The sequence below is a fragment of the Gallus gallus genome, chromosome 6 (genome assembly GCF_016699485.2).
Source record: "Gallus gallus isolate bGalGal1 chromosome 6, bGalGal1.mat.broiler.GRCg7b, whole genome shotgun sequence".
Taxonomy (NCBI): Eukaryota; Metazoa; Chordata; class Aves; order Galliformes; family Phasianidae; genus Gallus; species Gallus gallus.
In genome coordinates this window covers 21,846,277-21,867,233 of record NC_052537.1, presented here as the reverse complement: position 1 = coordinate 21,867,233, position 20,957 = coordinate 21,846,277, and the positions used below count along the sequence as shown (strand labels likewise).

The following is a 20,957-nucleotide window of genomic DNA, read 5'->3' as shown; positions in this document are numbered from 1 at the left end:
AGCTTTTTAATTATTTTAAAATACTCACCAAACAGACACATCCAGTTAAGAGGCTCTGTTATAACAGAGCATCCCACAGATGCTTATTCTTACCGTAGATTTTCTGATCACTTGCATCCAAATGATCTGTAGTGTGACTAAGGCAAAGCTCTTAGGGATTTGGATCTTCTTTTGAAACCTGTGGAGAAAACCTCACTCTGCCTTCATGTTATGTAAAATAAGAGATTTTTTATTATTATTATTACCATATGGGGATGGGGGATTACCAGACAATAGATGGAAGAGGCATTCTTAGAAAAATTAAAAACAAACAAGCAAAAACATAGTTTATCACTTTGTTTATATACTCTATCACAAGTACCTCAATCAAAACTAATCTGCTCAAAGATAAGATTGACTGTAATAAGTAATTTGCCTTGGTACCAGAAGTAGAACTTCCACATATCTATTTGTTGATTAGGCAGTACTAACACCACTGAATCATTCTCTGTACTCTGTCTTCAGCTAAGTTTAGTCATATGAAAGCTAAAGAGTTTGCATTTTTAAGTAAAGACCAAACTTGGTTCATTGTAATTTTAGTCTCAATGTATGCAAGTGTCTTTAGGATGAGTAGCACTTACAGCTGAAATATGGTCAGACAAGCTAATTCAAAGCAGAAAGCAGGGCCAGAAAAGAAAGGGGCAAGAGCTGGGAAGCAAGGCTGAGCAGATCAAGGGCAGGATTAGGAACCAGCACTCACAGGAAGAGGAACTAGGAGGAGGTACAGAAAGCAACAAATTGGATCAGGACTTTAGGCAAGGACAGGAACCAACACTCAAGACCAAGTATCTAGAAAGAACATCATTACAACTAAAAAGCATTCAGCCACCCATACATCCTGTCCCATCTCCAATATGTTGAGACAGGTTACACTGATCAGCTAGCTCAGATGTCAGGCCATAACCTTCTGAAAAAACAAGTTATGGACAAACAACCGAGAAAGAGGTGCCAAACTGACTGTGGGAGACATTGTGACTTTGTGGCTTTCAGTAACAGAGCTGAGCTAGCAAGATTTGTTGTGTAACACAAGAGCATCTTCTGCATCAGTAGATACTAATGGAGGACCCCAAGGCAATTTTTGTCACTAATGAAGCCACATGTAAGCGGGAAACTGCAATCTCAAATGCCTGAGTGAGACATGAGAGGGCCTGGCAAACACAGAAATGTTTAATACACAGAGAAGCTGAGGGAACAAGGCAATCCCCAAGCCTTTCTCAAGATGAGGAAGATTTTTACTTTTGATAGGCAAGAAACCACAGACCATTGCATATACTGTCTTTCTGATGCAACATTGCAAAATACTTCCTGACTACTGATCTTGCTTTCTTTAGCAAGGTGGGTATTAACTTTCACTTCAAAAGGTACAGATACACAAACTAAAACATTCAAAATCACCAAGTTATTCTAAGCCATAACATAGCTTCTTTGATATTTACTAGGAAATTCCTGAATGTCTTTTCCAATGTCTTTCCTATTTTATCTAGTCTTAATCTGTTTTATTGGCTCCCAATGAGGCTTAAGAATGGAGTTTAAGGCATTATTGTAAGACTGATATCTAGTAATCTGTTGGTTTTATATGGTCAGCAAGTCTTTGAGTCATCTTGCGTGTTGCGTCTTTAGCTAGTGAATTCTCCTTGCAGTTCAGGTCTGGCAAAGGTGGTAGCACAATAGAAGTTTCTCTACATAGTCCCACAACAATGCCATTGCATCTAGTCACACTGCAAATGATTCCAATTTCCATATTCATTCATTCACCTTTAGCACTTTCACTGAGATTTTTAGTATCAAGTGGTGAGTTTTGAAAAGTGGAGGTAAAAATCAAACTCCTTTTATGCAGAATTCCTGGTCATATAGTACTGAACTAATTTTGAAGTAGGAACATACAATGGAAAACCTTTCAATCCCTTGATAAAACGTGTTGTCTCTTTCTGGGTATTTCAGAAGAAGTATTGGAAACAGCAGGTATCAGGTTGCTTTTTAATTGTGCCCTGTGGCTTTGGATTTCACTGTCTAATGACTGGAGATAAGTTACCCTATGTTGATACTGTTCACAACAGGCTCAATAAAGACTTTTTTTCACTCCTTAATCCATGTGATACGTGTTAGCCATTATTTTAGTTCTGTATCCCACAAGGCTTTCCAAGCAATTCTCCAGACAAGCATATTGTACCCATCCCTGTTTACTGAAATAGAGCAGACTATTGGTGTGAAGATGTTTGTTGTTCTGTTATGAAGTGTCTGTCCTGTTATGAAGTGAAGGATAAAATGAGCCTTTAATTAAAACCAGCTGGCACGGATGTTCCATAATACTGATTACAATTTTCAGATAGAGATAGGGAAAATCAGGGATTTTCCTCATCCTAAGTAAAAATCTGTTGCTAGTTTACCTCTTAAAGACAGAGTACCTCATCCCTCACCACCAATCAAGAAAACAACTTAATTGTAACAATTTTAAAACCTTAAATGCTCAGTGTTTATATCAAAGAGGAGTTTTACAAAAGGACAAAGAAACCAAGAAACAGCCACTTTGTTACCATTTCCTTCTGCATATCCACTCAACCAATTGATTTCATGATCTTTGGTAGCTTATATATTGGCAGGTGATAAGTGTGTGTAGCCAGATGTGCATGTATTTGACAGAAACGAAAGCAAAGAGGGAAGTATAGTATTGCCATTAAAATGATAGTTCCCATAAGCAAAATCTAGTCTGAATTATTTCCCATTTCATTTTTGAGTTAACTTTGCCAATGCTATTTCATTATCTGTCTTTTCATGAAATCTATTCCCTCAACTGTGTTTGACCATAGAATTTTGTTTGTAAATCTACAAACATGAACTTGCTAGGTATTTGTAGAAAGAGACTGCAGTGATTAATAAGGCAAAAGATTAGGAGTAAGGACAGTCTGTGTCCTAATCCCAGTTGAGCCATTTATGGCATAACCTTGGGGAAGTTACTTGACCTTCACATTTCTCATAAAACTCTGCTGGAAACTGGATACCTGCTGGACCTCAGAGAATACCAGGCACATCTGCTGAGCTCCTCTCAATTAGCAACCTCATAATAATGGTAAGTGGACTTGCATTATGACTGTGGGGTGCTACGCACATAAATACAGTTGAGGATTAATGACCTTCCTTTCCTTTCCTGGCAGGGCAAAACTGAAGTTAGAAGGTGGACTACACACCACATTTCACATCTAAATGGTGGATATGACATGAAAAAAAAAAAAAAAAAAACAGATAACGGCACAGAGGAGGCAATTAGGCTTAAAAGGATTCCAGCTGTTCCCTTCCACCCAGCATTCTCTTGCACTTCCAGCAAGGACATTTATCAGATTATCTGATTAGAAAGATTAGATTTATGTAGCCAGACTCTCAACTGCCTCCATGATGAACTAGTTGCAGTTCATTAATATGGGATCAGTTCCATGCAACTGGAAGAGGCAAGTCCGGTGGCTGGTAATCCCTAAAATGAAGTCATTCAAGAACATTCATCTACAACATGCCTGTAACTTTATAACATCAAGAAATTCCTCATGTTCAGTGCATCTTAAATTCCTTTCATGCACCTGGAGGATTTTCCTGAGTTAGACCTAAATTTTCTTCTATCAACATTTGTTGTATTCTTTATCAATAAAGAAAAAAAAGAAAGAAAGAAAACAACAAAACTCAAACACAGTGAAGAAAGGCTCAGCCTTTAGTCACGTATGCAATAAAGTGATATAATCCCATATAATCCACATATCTTTCTTCCCACTGTTTTCCTTTCAGTGAACTAGAAGCTATGTTTATATACTACTAACATTATAGCTCATTATAATCCACAGTTTAAAGGAAATATCAATAAAGAACATTAAATACTTAAAGAATTGCCATAGAAGTAATTCAAGCAACAAAATTAAACAAGTAGGACAATAAGCATCTTTCCTATAAAACAGAAACTTGTTCTTAATAGCAGAGGCTAATACAATACAGTGTAGGAACTAATGTAGTATTTCAGAATAATCAAATTACAATGAAGCTATGAAGTGCAAGCTTAAGTAAAATGTCTGTTACTTACTGTGATCCTGCAGGGTCAGTATGTTTATTTATTCATTAGGCTATAGAGCTGTACTTTCCAAAGAAAACGTGCAGTATACGTACAGATATTCTTCAAAATCCATGCTCCATTTAGCCTTGTGTGGAGGAGAAGGAGTGAGGATTTTTAACAGATAGCTGCTAACTGGCTGCAAAGTTCTGTACAATATTTGTAATTCCAGTATTTTCCAGCAGAGCCATGGAGACACATTCACATGCCCCAGAGCGCAGGCAAGTTGGCAGTTGTTATTTGTCTGCTAAACAAAAGCTCAATACAACTATATAACTTTTTAAAACTTACAATATGTGCAAAAAATTAAAACTCTTCTCTGTAAAAGGCTACATAGGACCAGGTAAGACCTTGCAGTACGTTGACCAGTTTAGTCAGCATGTGGGCTGTCTAAATATGCTGCAGGCATAATACTACACCAGAAAAGGAAAAGTAGGAATGATCTCCAGATGTCTGTTGTCTGATAGAATTTTTTTCCTGGAGTTGGTAGAGCTCATGCCTCAATAGTTTTTTCCCTATGTCTAGACTACACAGGTTAGTTGGGTCTTCTGGTACATTACAGATTGATTGGCTCTGCAGGAGTGCATATCATCTCAAGGTTTGGCACCCAGCAAAGCATCTTTTCTTAGATGAGAAATGTTCCCACTGCTTCCTAAGAGACCTGGAGGGACAGTACAGGATCTCTCTGAGAATGTCATGAATCTCAACTTTTCAGTATTGTGGAAGTCTCAGCAAAATGTATCCAAGCAAAATGTAGGACAAAGGGCATAAAAGGAAAGATGTGAAAGAAGAGGAGGGACCACCTTGGTAAGGAGATTTTGTTAGGGAGCTACTGATGACAGGTTACACTAAGATTGGAAATTGTTGAAGAAAATTCAAGAGGGGAACAACAAGCCATGGGCAGGAATAACAGGACATTATGACTAGATAAATTACTGAGACAAGCACTCATAGCTAAGGAAAGTGAGAGAGGGAGGAAAACTTTACTGACAAGAACCAGAAGGGGCAGAGAAAAAGCTGGAATTAGTACTGTGAAGAAGATGAGGCAGAAAATTAGGAGTGGTGAGAGTCTGAGACACAGGCAAGTGTTTGTAAGTGAGAATGAAACCACAAGCCAATGACAGAAGCGAGTCAATATGCTGCTGATAAAATGACTCTCATTTGGGGCACTCTTATTGAAGTTGGGAAACCACGTTTTAAAATGAGTCAAACAGTAACACCACTGAAGTGCCTCTAAAACCCCTAATTTCTCTTCTCTGTACAGATGTCCTGTGATGCCACCCTTGTTCTAATTTCAGAGAACAGCTCACTGTGGATTTGAAATAGGCTGTGTAGTGACAAAGGACACTGTCTATGAGCCAGGAAATGTGAAGTGGACAGGACAGGGGATTACAACAATAAGGACAGTTAATGCAGCTGCATATTATGCTGGAGAACACAGCTGTACTCTTGCCTTTTCTAGAAGTCACCTGGTATGCTAACCAGTCCACCAAAACACCATCTTATATCTGTTCAAAGTTTCAGTCCTTTGTTTTCTGAATAAGACAGAGTCAGTCTCAATGCTAACAAGTACACAGCAGTTTAATCTGTTATCCATGCCAATGGGAAACATTGTTAACATGTACAACTGAGCTATCATGCAATTCTGGGAAGAACTGCCTTCCAATTTTCTTAAACTGGACACCCAACAACAGTCCCAATTGCATCTCCTTTTTGCCCTCATTCCACTTCTGTAAGTGAAAGACAATATGACCTCGGAGACTTTGATTAGACAAGTATTAATGAAGAGATAGATCTTCCAAACATCAGAGACACATAGGAACATTCACACTTGTATCTTCATAAAGGATTTAACTAAAGTGCAGTGAACAAGGTACAGGTAAAAGCTTCATGCAGAGCAGCAAGGAAGAAACAACACATGGAATAGCTGTAAACACTGCTCTTCCCATGTGCTGAACGGGGCAAGAATTCCGTGAGAAAGCCAGCCAGTCTGTTAGCAAGGTTTGGTCAATCTTGTTCCAGGCCGCATTAATCAGTTTCGAATGTCAGAAAGTTATAATTTTATTTCATGTCATCTGGCTCTTGGATCACAGGACAAAATGAGCAAACACTTTGTTTTTCCTGTGTGCTATTCATGTCGTTATCATATTCTTAACCCCTCTTTACCTATGCAGAAAAATCACGGTCTACTTAATTTTTCTTCGTATACATCATTGTTTTGCATATACGTTCTCTCGTTTTCTTATTTAGTATTTTTCCAATAATTCCTAAAATTCTGTCTCTTTTTTAGTGGCTACTCAGCATTAATTTCATACTTTTATGGGCTTGCCTACTGAGGATTCTGAACTGTACTGGTATTCATCATCACGTATTTAAAGTTGAGATAGATTTTACCATGTGCATTACTTTTACGAATATTTACATGAATTTCACTGACCATTTAATTATATGATATTAGCATGAAACCTTTCTGCATCTCTTAACAACAAACCAGAGGTTCTTTTGATTTTTTACTCACTACCATCAGCAAATTCTCACCCTCTTCTGAAATCATTTGTCAATAATGCTTGGTAGCACAATCCCCTTGTGGGGGGGTTACAACCTCACTTTGCAGACAAAACTGACCATTAATTCTTACTCATTCTTTTTAATATTTAGGCAGTTACAGTCATTGTGCTTCTCCTCAATATCCTGTAAGACCCCACAGTGAGACACTCTCTTCGAATGCATACTGAAATTTTTTATAGTAATACTGATATTTACTAACTATTGAGAAGCTGATTTTGAAGCCTCAAAAGCACTGAAGTAAAGAAATTAACACGTTGATTATATAAATGTGTATTTAGAAACAAATAGATCTTCTTTTTCTAGGAATGCTAAAAATTCCCTAATGCTAAAAAGATTTAGCAGCATACATTCACCATCCTCCTGAAGTTCATTTACCTTATCTGTATGAAGAGTTCAAAGCCAGGTTCCTAATCTTTCACAGGAAAGACATAAGAAAAGTTTCTGTAAATAAGAAGTGTCAGAATTCTTGTTTTTTCTTCGTTATTGTTCCCATCCTCAGCCTTTCTTTTGCTTTTTTTTGTATCATATCTTCTGCAAAATTTCCCTTCCTTATTGTGTTACTTTCCAACAGGGAACAAAAATAAAGTGAGGATTTTGCAGGCACCAGAAGGAAAACAAGTACAAGAGTAGAAAGGACAATGTGAAAATGAGGCCAGCAGGAAATATCAAGTAAAACATAGCTTCCTCTATGGAAAATGTATTTGCATTGACTTAATTAACTTTGCATAAGGAAAAAGGTGCACAATTCGTCTTCCTTTCCCTTGAAAAGTTATCTGCTACAGATTTAAGGAGTATTTTCTAATTATATAATGCAAATAAATTAAAAAAGAATGCAAAATTAAATGTTCTACGACTCTTCAAACCTTCTTCTCAGCATGTATCTATACAGTGTCCAGCATAATGGCATTCTCCTCCATGTCTTGACAAAGTTTGCCATAATACGAATAATATACAACAACAAAATAGAAGAGTAGCTAGTAAATCTGCCTACACTCTGAATTAAAAAGTAGGGTGAAGTTTTACAGTGCAAGTGCCTCTGGTGTATAGCTGAATTTCCTTTTGAAAAGATGACTAGAAAAGTTCAAGCTACCACTCCTGCTGCGGTTACTGTCCCTGTGGCTGAGCCACTAGTCCTAACTGATGGACACTCATTTCTGTCAGTGCAATCTGGCACTTAATTTTGGAGGTGAAACCTCTAGGAAAGAAGCAGGAATTGAATTAACTGCAGTAAGTGAAAGTGTGTCTATACCTTAAACATGAATATTAACTATTATTATTATTACAGTGCTTCAGAGTCTGGCCCATTAATTTTATTGGAAATGAAGTATTTACATACCTTTAAAGTTTTAGTGCTCAGAGTCATGGCCACTGGGCCTAGTTTTAAGACCCAATCTGTTCTTGCATACTGGACAAAAATAGACATGAAATTTCAGCAACTCCTTGTAAATTCTGTTCTTTTTGCAAAAAGAAAAAACAGTAAATTGTACTGCAATCTAATTTTAAGCAGACATTTGCTTTACGTGATGATAGACATACTGTAATTTAAATATGCTTACGTAAATGCATGAATTCTATTATCTGTGTTAGCGATTGTACAAGAAGAAAAGTGCAGAAAACTCAGGATCACAGAAACATATTTATCACTGACAAAACATTGCACAACAGTAGATTTTTATGAGTTAGGAATGTAGTTCAGACATTCACACTGATATCTCTCAGCACTACCAATGACCGATTTTAAATATACTGGAAATTTCAGTAGTAATCTGTAGCCATAGCTAGAAATGTTAGGGACTTCCCCACAGAACAGGTCACCAACAGCAGCTGAGATCCTCGAGACAAACCACTGCATCTCTGCAGCTTCCCGATACTGTTATTTACCACTCCCTTTACCATCTTCAAAGCAGGAAGAACAGTTTTTCCCTCACTCTGGAGCAGCATGGACTACGTTTCTCAATCTAACAATTAAATCCTCTACGAACCAGTCTTGCTTCCTTCTCTGAGTATGATGGACAGGAAAAGCAGAAGAAAAGGAAGATCCTAAGAAAGCACATTGCATCATCAGTAGATGTATCAGGGGCTTGAGACATGCAACATTCAGATAAGCTCTAAATATACTATGGATATTTGCCTGAGCAGAAGCCAAGGAATAGTTGAGGTAAGTATGCCAATTATTGTAATATTTCTGCCAAGGAAGAAAAAGAAGTCTGGGAGTGGTGACATGATATATGAGGCTGCCAGATCAAAGTTGCTTCATTTTAGAAGGAGGCAGCAAGGATACTTGTGGAAAGTTAAAAGAGCGGATATGATACAACCTGTCAGTATAAGGTTCATTCCATTCCTTGCTTGAGAATTTAAGGCCAGCCTTTTTATAGGAAGAATAAATTATGGGCAATAACAATGTGGAGGGACTTGTTAATGGCAGTAACAGGCTTACTTACCTTGGGTGCAGGAACCAAGTTATCAGGTACTTTTGTATTTGCACTCTGAATTAAAAACAAAACAAAACAAACAAACAAAAAAACCACACACACATACAAGATACAAAGCCAGAAATATTTCAAAGTACAGGAAGAATAAGTTAAATATAGAAAAAGAGGTATAGCAAAAATATGGTATTCGTTAAGAAATTCCTAATCTCTCTAAAGAAGCCGATGTTTTCTGAGAATAAGTGCTAAAGATGGAAGATCAATCTAGAACAGGTAGCTCTTGTGAGCTGTGATTTTGGCATTATGGAGCTCAGAAATCCTAGCAGAAAAAAAATAACCTCTATGCACTGTTCTTAAAAAGAAAATAAAAACTAAAAAAGGAACAAAAACAACAATAAAGCAATCGAAAGTGCTTACATGTTTTCCCTCCACAGTAGCAACGAGAAATCACATCTTTGTGAACATTTAGTTGATTGAGAATACAATTATGCAAAAGCTTCTAAGAGCATTCTTGACTCACACAAGTAAAAGCTTGCTTGAGTTGCACATTCAGTAATGTAGGTAACAAATTCAGTGCATAGTAATGAGGGCTGCAACCCTGTTGAGCAGCAGAACAGGTTATTTTGGCATCTCTAGCATCGATTCTATTTTGATATGTTGCCAACAATGCAGTTGCAAGCAACTTTCCAAAGCTGCAGGTTGTGATACCCATATTGCACTCAGCTGAGCATAATGTCCCTTTGTTTAAAATATTTGAAACAATGGAAAACCAATGGTTCCAGAACAGGTCACAGGAAAAACTGGGACAGCCACACTGTGTGTAGGGTTTTGCAAGAGTTTGTGAAAGTGGTGGAGGTCAAAGACTTTGACAGCATGATATAGTTGAATGAGAGAAAAAAGAGAAACACCAAGGAGCATTTATCAGACTCCTGCAAAACCCTACAGACAGCATGGCTGCAGAACACCTAAGCCAATACATAGGGCTGTTTGCTTTTGTTGTTGTTGTTGTTGTTTTTTAATTAAAAGAAAACAGAGCTTTTGGACAAAGCCTTAGCTCAAAACAGGCATGTAATTGTTGCCATGAAACTGCTTCCTGCTGCTTGATTACTCTCTATCTACTGAGTGAAAACAGGATGGCACAAAAAACAAAACAAAAACAAAAAACAAAAAAAAAACAACCAACCTTTTTCACCACTCTAAGAGCAACAAACTGCAATACACTGACTGTAAGTTACCTGCCAGAACATGAAATAGTAGTATGGGGAAGGGATGAAGTGGCTTTCCAGAAATAAAACTGTGAGCTCTGCCTTGGGCATTATGATCAGAAGAAATGAAACTGTGAGCTGAATACTTCACAGAAGGGATTAATCAATATCGAAGTTCTCCTGGAAAACAAATCTTGTTCCGTGATGGCATCTCTTCCTTGCTGGAAAGGAACTGCATCTACCCAGGCACACAGAAAAGCCAAGTTGCATCAGTCATTGTTTGAAATGGCATAGCAGGACCAGCAGGGTGAACAGTAATCAGCCTGTGCTGAGTGAAAGAATTTCTATAAAATAAGGAAAGATAAATAAGAAGTTTTTGCCAGCTTGAAGCTCACTAGCCATTCTCAGCTACAGAGGTAGTTACGCTAACCAGAAGTTCAGCATTTCTCTGCCCCATGGGTAATGCTCAGATATGCAGTGGGTTAAGAACAGACTATGCCAAAATGCAGGAGTCCATTTCTTTAAGTGAAAGTCTTTTACCTTAGGTTGCACTGCAAGACTTACTGCAGGCAATTCAATACTAACATCCAAATGAATAGCTTTGGAGATGGAAAAAAAAATAAAAATCAGGCGAGATTCATTTACGAAGCCATCTGTTCTTTGTTAGTGCCACAAAATGAGTTGTTGTCAGAAGAGAGGAGTGTTCCCCACCAGTCTGAGCAAGCCAAAGTGGCAGTGGGAGAGGGAGGCTGTCTCCAAATTGAACAGGGTCAAACAAGATTTTGCCTTGGGTATATTCAGATTCAGCAGAGATTCTGAAGATTAACTGAAGCAGTCCAATTTACTATGTCACGTAGGGCTCAGATTTGCAGGTGAACAGAGACTGTAACAAAGTATAAAGACGGATTTTGCCCTAAAAGAATAGTTTGCATTGTAACTATGAGCTGAAAGCAGCTACAGTCAGTTCAAGCTACCAGAGAAGATGAAAGCCAATACTGGAAGAAAATAACTATGGAAACATTAACATCCTGTAGTAAAAAGCAATAAAAAAAGAGCACCCTGTGAAATGGGCTAGAAACAGAGCTTTCAGGACACTTTGCACTTTCCTTCCCATAGTCCTTCTATTTCATCTTGTATTTCACTATCAGAGGAAAAAAAAACAAAAAACTCAATTGCTCTTCAATCACTTATGTACATGCTACATTTTCCTTAAGCATCTTGACCTTTTTCTTCCTGATTACTAAACACACAGGAAAATGTGCTAAATCCCTACTGATTGAAACTCCTTTCTTGCTGCAAGACAACTACTGTCCTATATTTCTAAAGCAGACAAAATTCTTGAGTTCTCCCAGTGTATTTCTTCCAAGGAAACTTATCATGGATGGCAATAAACATGCAGAGATCTAAGTGTAACATTTTAATTCTGGTGGGCTATTGATTCCAGCCCGAAGCCTCATTTTCTTTTTGAAGTTCTGCATGATTTCTTCTCACCATCACCAGATAATCTTCATGAAGAACATTCAGTCTCCTGATCAAATCTATATGCTTTTTTCTCCCACTGTGGAGCTTTGAGGTTATAAAGCTTAAAATGTAGCCAAAGCATTTAATTGTAAATATTAAAAAGTAAATAAATCAGAAACTTACTGGAGATGTGTTTGGCTATGAGTAGGTGAGACTACACAAAGTTTTGCTGGAAGGAGTGTAGTCATGATGAAGAGCAAGTTCAGACTAATTCAGAGATACAGAATCAAGGAGATCATGTTTGCCTTGATTTGTACTAAACGAGAAGCCAGTGAGCAATTTCCTATTTTTAGTGAAAGCGCTACATTTTCTACCCTTACTGAACATAGAAGAAATTTCATAGTGCAGCCATTTAAAGCAGAGACACAGAAGAAATATATATAAGAACGCGCATGCAACATGTAAACCATAGTTTTCTGAGGACTCACCCAACCCTAACTGCAGTAGAAGAGGTCAGACTGGAAAGGGATGGTGGTTCAAAGTGGCTTGAACCACAGTTACAATAAAGAGTCATAACCCTATTGAGTAGAATGTTCTGTTTGCATTCCCCTCTCTGAGCGTGGAACAGGACAGTGCAGGAGACATCAGCACGGCAGGAAAGGATTTCTCACTGTCCCAGCACTCTGCCCATCTAATTCAAGTCGAAATTTCACTTCCCACAGTTCCCCTCTTTTCACTAGTTCATTATTATTGATCTGGCAGAGTGCTGTATTCTGACAGAGCAGGTAATGAGAGGAAGCAGAGGGCTGAGCAGCTTGCCAGCCTACAGCTCCATCTCTGGTCCTGGTGTTCCCCCTAGGGGTCAAAAACATAATTGTTTCCAAATTTGTTCCCATACATGCCTGCCAAGATGACAAACTGAAATAGGAGTGTGAGTTCTGAGGCACCAGCACGTATGCAAGCTGGTCTTCGGCTGAGATTCATCTACTATAAATTGTCAGGCTGTCATATGGGTCCATTTTCTCCAGCTTAACATATCTATCAGATGAGCATAAGCTCGAGGCTGAGCTCAGCTCTGACAAATTTCCAGTTCCTCAAACCTCAGATGAAGGGCTCAGAACACTCATAATTTACAGGCCTCTTCCACCTTTTCCATGCCCCTCTCCCACAGTATTCACACTTTCGTGTTCAGACACTGAAGAGAAAACTAAAAACAAGTACTCTTAACTCAATAAACAAAAATTCATATTATCAACATGCATTGATATTTATTATTATTATCCAGCTTAAATTTCACTATATTTAGGAAAGCTACCGAGCTCTGTTACTAACTACATGCATAAATTCTAGGAGGACTGAATCTTCTGCTTCATTCTCACAGTGATTATATATTGATTATAAAAAGATTCTCAAGAGAAGATAGCAACAGAAGCTCCTTGTTTGACTGCTCTGCTGCTGCTTGGCAGCATTTCACTGTATGCATACCCAATTTCACACACATCCACACACAAATACATATGCCTTCTGTTCTGCAGACTCAGTCCGTGGGGCTCTAAGCCACCAGCTTGTCAGCTACTGTGACCAGATGAACTGTGCAGCTTAAATAGGCAGGCACCAAGGGGAGTTCCAAAGGAGTTCACCTAAGCATGTCATGGCAATCGAGCTAGATCCTTGGTGACTGGGACTGAAAAAAATGTACATGTACAAACCCGGAAGGCAGAGCCAACAGAAACCTGAGAGTAGAGTCTCATACAGTGCTTTCCCATGCTTTTGGCAATCTACCTGGGAGTGTAGCTATTTAGTCACAGGCTGCATCATTCCATGATGATACTGGCACCGGCACTGGTTTCTCACCATGGCTTTTCACCAGATCCCACTCAATCTGGGCAGCACAGGAGACTTTCCAGGATCAGTGTTTTAGAGCCAACAGTGGTTTACAGCAACACCAGCCTTTTCAAGCCAAGACATGATTCATTAGGAACAAAATCAAATATTTAAGCATATAGCTTAAGTGTTCAAAAAAAGTCCTCATAGCCTAGCCTGCCAGTTTTCCCTGGTTCAGTGTGGCTCCCCAGACTCCTCCTGGAATGCAGATACAAGTCTTCAGGGGCAGCCCCGTGTCCTGAGGTCTGATGGGCTCACCCAGCTATTAAGAGTCTCCCTGATCAGTGCCCATTAGATTTAAAGTGTCAGAGATGTTATTCTCCAGAGCATACCACAGCCTCCCTGCTCACATACTGGCAGCTCTCGCTCAGTCACTCCTGCCAGATTAGGCGTGATTCAATGATTCTCAACCAGTCCATTCAATTATCTGGGGAGAGGCCAAACCACTGACAGCAAGAGTCAGCAATTTTTAATTTAGTAGGTATTTGAGTCACACACCACTTTCCAAAAACAGTTCTCCCTGCTCTTAGCTGCCTCAACTTTCAGCCTCTTTTTTTTTTTTTTTTTTTTTTTTAATTGAAGATGGTAATGTGTCAATAAGGAAAAGAGATGTCTTCAAAACTTTTAGAGGTGAAAAGAACTTTGGCTAATAAAAAAAAAGATTTAAAAAATCTGGCTAATATTAGATATTAGAATAATACCAATGAATGTATACTCTTGCTGTCCTCCTGTTAGCTCTGAAGAATACCAAATTATCAAGGCTCCAAAACAATCTTGCCAGCTTCTAAAAGTGTGTTTGATAAAGCACTCCTTGATTCCACAGTTTAGAAGACAGACAGATAACACAGTTTCAACAGAGGCAAAAGAGTATCAAAATCACAGGTGGCAAATGCATAAATGATATCATCATAATAGCTAAATCCATGAAAAACTGGAAATGTTAGCACGATTCAGTTGCTAGAATAACCACAAGATTAAAGAATTTACCACTCCACTCATATATGAAGATGATCCCAAACTTAAGGCACTTCTATGCATTCTCAGAGTTGAAATCATTTTCAGCTAATCATTTCCATTTCTCTTAAGATATTGTTCTGTATATTGTAACCCTGTTTCAAGTGAGGTACTTCAAAATACTTTGCATATATATGGCAGGCTTCTTCATAGCATCCACTGTTACATTCTTGTCCACAGTAGGTAGAAGACCTGACTTTTCTTTCACACTGGGGCAAACAGTTTCATACCACATTACGCTTCATAATATTAAGAGCCCACAAAGATCGTTATTGCAAATGACCTGTTATCGATCACAGATGCCTATTCAGCATCTCTAAGCTGACCCTTGGAACTTAACTCCCTAAGAAGCATACATACATTATGTCTTTAATTTTTGTGCAAAGGACAGTTAACATCAACATCCTGTGAAGTAAAACCTGCCTGCTTTTACTTAATTCCCATTATTCTTAGTACTAAATTACTCTGAGACAGTGTGACTTTGCTTTCTGCACACAACATCTTCATTTAAAAGAAAATCTGTAGGTTGCTCCAAAAGCAACGCCTATGATGTATTTTCATAGAAACTACAGCGGATACAAAAAGCACAATACTACTACTTGACAGAGCAAATTCCCAGCTACAAAACACTGTTTTTCATCATAATCACCACCATTAGCTATGCATTTTTGCCACTAATGAACAAAAGCCCACATGCTGCGCTCATGTACATCTGCAAGAGCAGAGGTGGCCGGCTGTTGCCACCACTGAAACCCACCACGCACTGCCTCCTGAGCTCACATCCACTGTTTGGTCTCCATAAATATTCAGCAAGCATCAGTGAATGTCAATGGTTGCAGTTTCTTCTGCGTGGAGGAATTCAATGACACACTGTAGCTTCACATGTACTTCCACGTCAGACGCTATTGTGTCAGTATGTCCCTCTGCTGCCATCTGTCACACAGCAACAACATGTAATGGAATATTGGCATTAAGGTTCAGCTTCTACTGCCATACCACCATCATCAGGCTCTGATGTCATAGGCCAACATAATAACACTGGAGGCATTACTTTCAGATCAGCCCTTGTATTGTATGCATGTATTCATTTACCCAGATATTTTTGCTAACAATACCCAATGTCTTCTTTTAAGATAAATGAACATGGTTAAATTCTGAGATAAAATATAATTCTGGACATAGGCCTAGAAACTTTCCATTAGTAGGAATAAATCTTTAGCAATGAATAAAGAGAGTTAGGAAGAGGGTTCTGGTTCTGTTTTTTTCTTTTTAATATATTGTTTCCTCCTTCTGCATATACCAGGATGTCCTATAAATACTCCTGAAAGAGCAAAATCACTAGATGTGATTGCAAAATTAAAGGGCAAGTGGCAGTACTAGATTTGACAGCTCTATAAACAGAAACACTTCATTTATCAGGATGAGGGCCACAGCAAGTACAACAGATCAGCTCAGTGCCTCCATTACTCCTGGGCAGTGTCGCACACAGAAATCACATCAGTTCTGGCAGCAGCCCATAACCATTCTCTTCTGAAATGCCAGTCCTCACAGCAGCCAGGAGCATGATGTTCTCCTAAATCCCCTGGCTTCACATTGCAAATAGCCTACAGCAGTTAGTAACTTACTGAGGTTATCAGGATATTAATGCAATGCAGAGCTGTAAGCTACATGAAGGAAAGCAGCATCATTTGGCTTTCCACCGATAGCTCCTATCCTGCATCACTCCTGATGGTGGTGGTGCCTGATTACTCAGACAATGTATGTATGCTGTATGCTCAAAATAGAATGCATATATAACCATTCCCTCTTCAGTTTTGGAAGGAATTTGTTTTCCTTAATTATATCATTAATATCCCAGATAAACAGTTTCTGTCTGATAGACTGCTACTCTCACACCAGGGAGCAGGAAAGGTACCAGAACCATTCCTGGTGCACGAGGCACTGAAAGTAACACATTATTCAGCAAAGACTGTACAGATTTTGACAACTTAGAAACAAGTTTTTCAGTGTCAGATTTTTCAGTAATCGTGGTGGGAGCAGAACTGTTATGGTAACCAACATCAAACTTGATAATAATAATAATCCAGATTTTAAAATTAAACCTTGGTGATGATATGCTTGCGACATGTTTAAAGTATGGTAATACAGACTTCAAATATATTGGTTTTTATTAATTCCACTCTTTTCCAGCCAGTTGGCAGCAGGACAAAGTTAAGCAATGCTTTCAGGGCAGGCCCTTGACAGACATGAGCAATTACACTGGAATGTTACTCCTGAGAACTCTTTCTAAATGACTTGAACAATAACTTGCGTTACACTGCATTTTCCAGAATGACATCTTCTCCTCATACCAAGCTGTTAGTGAAGTAAGTAGGTTGGTTGTTCACAAGAAAATCCTGATTCAGAATTACATGATTTATTCTGCTACTTAAAGAAGCCAGAAACAGAAAGGCAGGACAAACACCGGTCTTTTGCAATACTCTTCAGCTCATTCAGCTGCTCCTTATGATACAAAGAAATAAACCAACTCCATAACACTGTAAAAGTAATCTCAATATACTTGTACATACTTACATTGCAGTAATCCAAACTTCAAAATAGTGGAAAACAGATGTATGCACTGCGTATAACTTTCCCTACATTACAGTTTTCCTACTACATGATTTGTGGAGCATTACAGATCCATGGTGATTTCCTTGATTGTATGTTGCTGACTCACTCCCACATACTCTCTAAACTATATCTCAAGTGAACATGCATTGCTATTATTTAATTTTGCACTGTGGTTGATGTAGACTCAAGGGAAATACAAAATCTTGGTTAAAGGCAATAGGGATGGTGAAATAAAGTTTCTCCTGTTGTGAGGAGGATGTTGTAGCTAAGCTGGAGAGCTTTCAATTCACTTTGTATTCTGCAAAATATTTAACTGTTTGCCCTCATATAAGGGCAGACCATTAATCAGCCTAAAACGTATGTTTTGGCTTTGAAAAACACTGACAAACCACTAGAGAAAGGCTGTGAAATAATATTCAGCATGACCTAAGTTGAACTCAGAAGCAAAAGACAGTAGATTCTTTTATTACTTCTCCTGAGGCTTTTTCTCTCTGAATTCAGTCAAACTGTTGTAGTTCTACTAAGTCAAGCAAAAAGGGGACTATTCTATCTTTTAAAAATAATATGATTCTTTTTCACTGGTGGTAATATAATCAAAAAACTTTCGCTGTCTTTTTGTTTCCAGTAAGTACAGTAATGGTTTCTCCACCTTATGTTCTCCTTAAGATAAAGCATGCCACCTTAACTTGTATTACTCATTTGATTTCAATGGAGGCACTGGAATGAGTTAGCTTTACAAAAATTATTTGTTTCCAGTAATCGCATTGCATAAGTCTCACTCAATCATTTGGACCACAGCTGAATTCTTCACAGAACAGGGAAGTGAAACTCAGAAACACAACATGTTCTTACCCAGCCATGAGACCAGGCTTCCCTAGTCACTAACGCTAGATCTGTATCCTGTTGGATCAGCCAGCAGTGGAAACCTGATCACATTTCAAATTGATTGAAATGGTAGAAATATAAACTACAGGATACACTGGCTTTATAATTTTCAGTGAGCTTTACATTAGCTGCTTAGAGGACAGGTGATTCCTGTTCTTGCACAAAGTAACTGAGTACTAACAGACAATTCTGACCAGTACAAGCATAACCCAATTGAATGTTTTAAACAAAGCTGAAAGATCAGAGTGATGCTATACTAGATCAAAGATTTGGGTCACACAGCAACACATTTTTAAACAACTTCTAGGGATAGAAAAGTTGAATTCAATATTTCATTAAACCACAACGCAAATTTATTCCAGCGTGTGGTTCTGTCTCTGTAGCATAATACCTCTGATTTTCATAATATCATCAATTTAAATCTATTTTTTGTTCATTTGTTATTTCCACTTCTAGATCAGAATCATGGAAGTTCTCATTTGAAATATTTAATAAACATTGTCAGACAGACCATCAAACTGTTGGAAAAATCACTACAGTCTAACATACTTTTTTTCCATATGTGGTTTGTGATCTAACACAACATGTTGATCTAGCAATGAACAATAACATACTTTGAAAAGCAAACTTGCCCGTGGCAACCCCACCCAAGCACATCAGTGTCTGAGCACCGCTCTGATCATCAGAGGACTCACCACCTCATGGTCATTCCTATTCCTATTAGTTACCGCTTCTGCTCTTTTCCATCTCCATTCTAACATATGCTCCCCACCCCAATCAATCACACGCAGCCACGTATTCAGCCCAACATTACCAAGCTGCATTTCCATTCACCCTCTGCAGTTCAGAATTCTTGTTACACTACAGCGCTCACAAAAAGCTAGCCTTGGGCATGTAAACATCAACCCATGCAACAGGGTAGCTTTAAATTGGATCATTCATGTTCGCAAAACTTTTAAAGGGGATCAGAACTCAATTCAAACTCAATTCTGGTGGTTATTTAGAAGAAAACAAACAAACAAACCAACAATCAGGAACCACTGAAAAGCTTCCAAAGTGTAACAATTTTTTTCGCAAATGTAAAACACCCAGCAACATCAAATTATCTCTTATAAGCAATACATACTCTAATCACAGTCACATACTAAGCAAAGCAATGACTCAAACACAAAGATTGACTTTTGCCATCTATTTTGAAATTGTTGGACCACCACTTAAAAAACCAACACAAGCTGGCACTTCTTAAGATCAAGGCCATTACTGAGAGAAGAAGCATTAAGTGCTAGTTTGTTTTCTTGCCAAAGATAATCCTGAATGAATTTAAAATATTACGCTAACATGGAAGTGTTTATTTACCATGTTGATATTTGTAACTTCAGACTGAAGTTGATACAGTTTTTTTTTCATATACAATATTTTTCACTCAAAACGCTAAGTGAATGTGACTCCATTTTGCCAACAGTATGAGGAGGTGATTCTTATCCATTGATCTTAAAGTAATTATGACTGGGGCAGGAAAGCAAACACATGAGTTTATAAGGAACTGTGCATCCAACCCAGTTCAAAGTGCAAACCCACCGAACAGAACTCACAGACAGCTCTGTCCCACCAAGTCTGAGGTTTTTTATGGTGCTGAATAGGCGATGTCTCATCAATTGCCCTCATCTCTTATACAGAGTGATGAAGATTGCCCATTATTTCCTACAGCATAACCTATCTTGATTCTTCCTTACTGTGTTAGAGAAACAGTCAGTGCCGATTAGTCTCAACCAAAAAAACACCTGTTATGGCCACAGTTTTTATATAAGTCTGCAAGTGTGTTCATCAAACAGTACCAAATAGATACCCTAACAAAATTCAGGGTCACAGTCTCAGACAGGAGTACCAGTGACAATGTCCTGTGAAACCAAACAGTTAGGATTCATTTTGCCATTCTATTCAGATATTCTTTCAACCGAATCGTTCAGTTAATACACTTTTTAAGCAAGTCATCACAGTGCTTTTAACATTATCCAGATGGAGGTCTGTCTCTGCATTTTTAATGACAGTGGGTGTAATGACTCACCACGCAATGAGTGAAAATACAGAGTACTGACTCACGTCTCTTGAAAACATGCCTCAACTAGATGTGTTGAGACTACGTAATTATGCATTGAATAGCATAAGCCATTAAGAAGCAATGGTAAAGTGTCTATTTGTCCATAAAGTTTGAGAAGGGCACATCCACACATCAACCAGATATACAGATAATCAGCTCCCTCAATACATGACCACGTGACTGGCATAAAATATGCCTTGAATTATTTTATCATAGTAATACACAAAGATTACCTAAAGAGTCTCAGACATATCAGAAGCAGAATTTACCATAGTCATCACTGTTACAGAACAAGGTCCCAGATATCATTGTGATTTATGTACAGATTAGGGTACACCGTTTCTACATACTAAAACACCAAACTATAGCCCCATCACTACCAAGACATCAGAACAAGGTTCAGCACTTCTAAGCTAAGTAACAAGCAGCACAGTACTTGAAACACACACAAACCCTACTGGATTTGGCAGGATTTACCCTGGCAAACATCCTGGAAGAAAGTGCTAAACCAGCCAGAGAGGCTAACAACAACCCAGCCTGCATTAACAGGATCTTAGCAAGTAGATCAAAGAAGTGATCATTACCCTCTACTTAGTACTTACCGGACCCCATCTAGAAGACTGCATTCAGATTTGGGACTCCCTCCTCTCTCCAGTACAACAACATGGACTCAC

The 20,957-nt window shown here is 38.3% G+C and overlaps 1 protein-coding gene across 1 annotated transcript in view; it reads right to left on the bottom strand.

The window, feature by feature from the left end:
* The window catches only part of ZNF518A (zinc finger protein 518A), a 40,185-nt gene that overhangs the window by 14,141 nt on the left and 5,087 nt on the right, over positions 1–20,957 (bottom strand). Inside the window, exon 3 of the mRNA XM_015288826.4 lies at positions 20,886–20,956. The gene's annotated coding sequence lies outside the window, so the exon portion shown is untranslated. The remainder of the gene's footprint in view (positions 1–20,885; position 20,957) is intronic.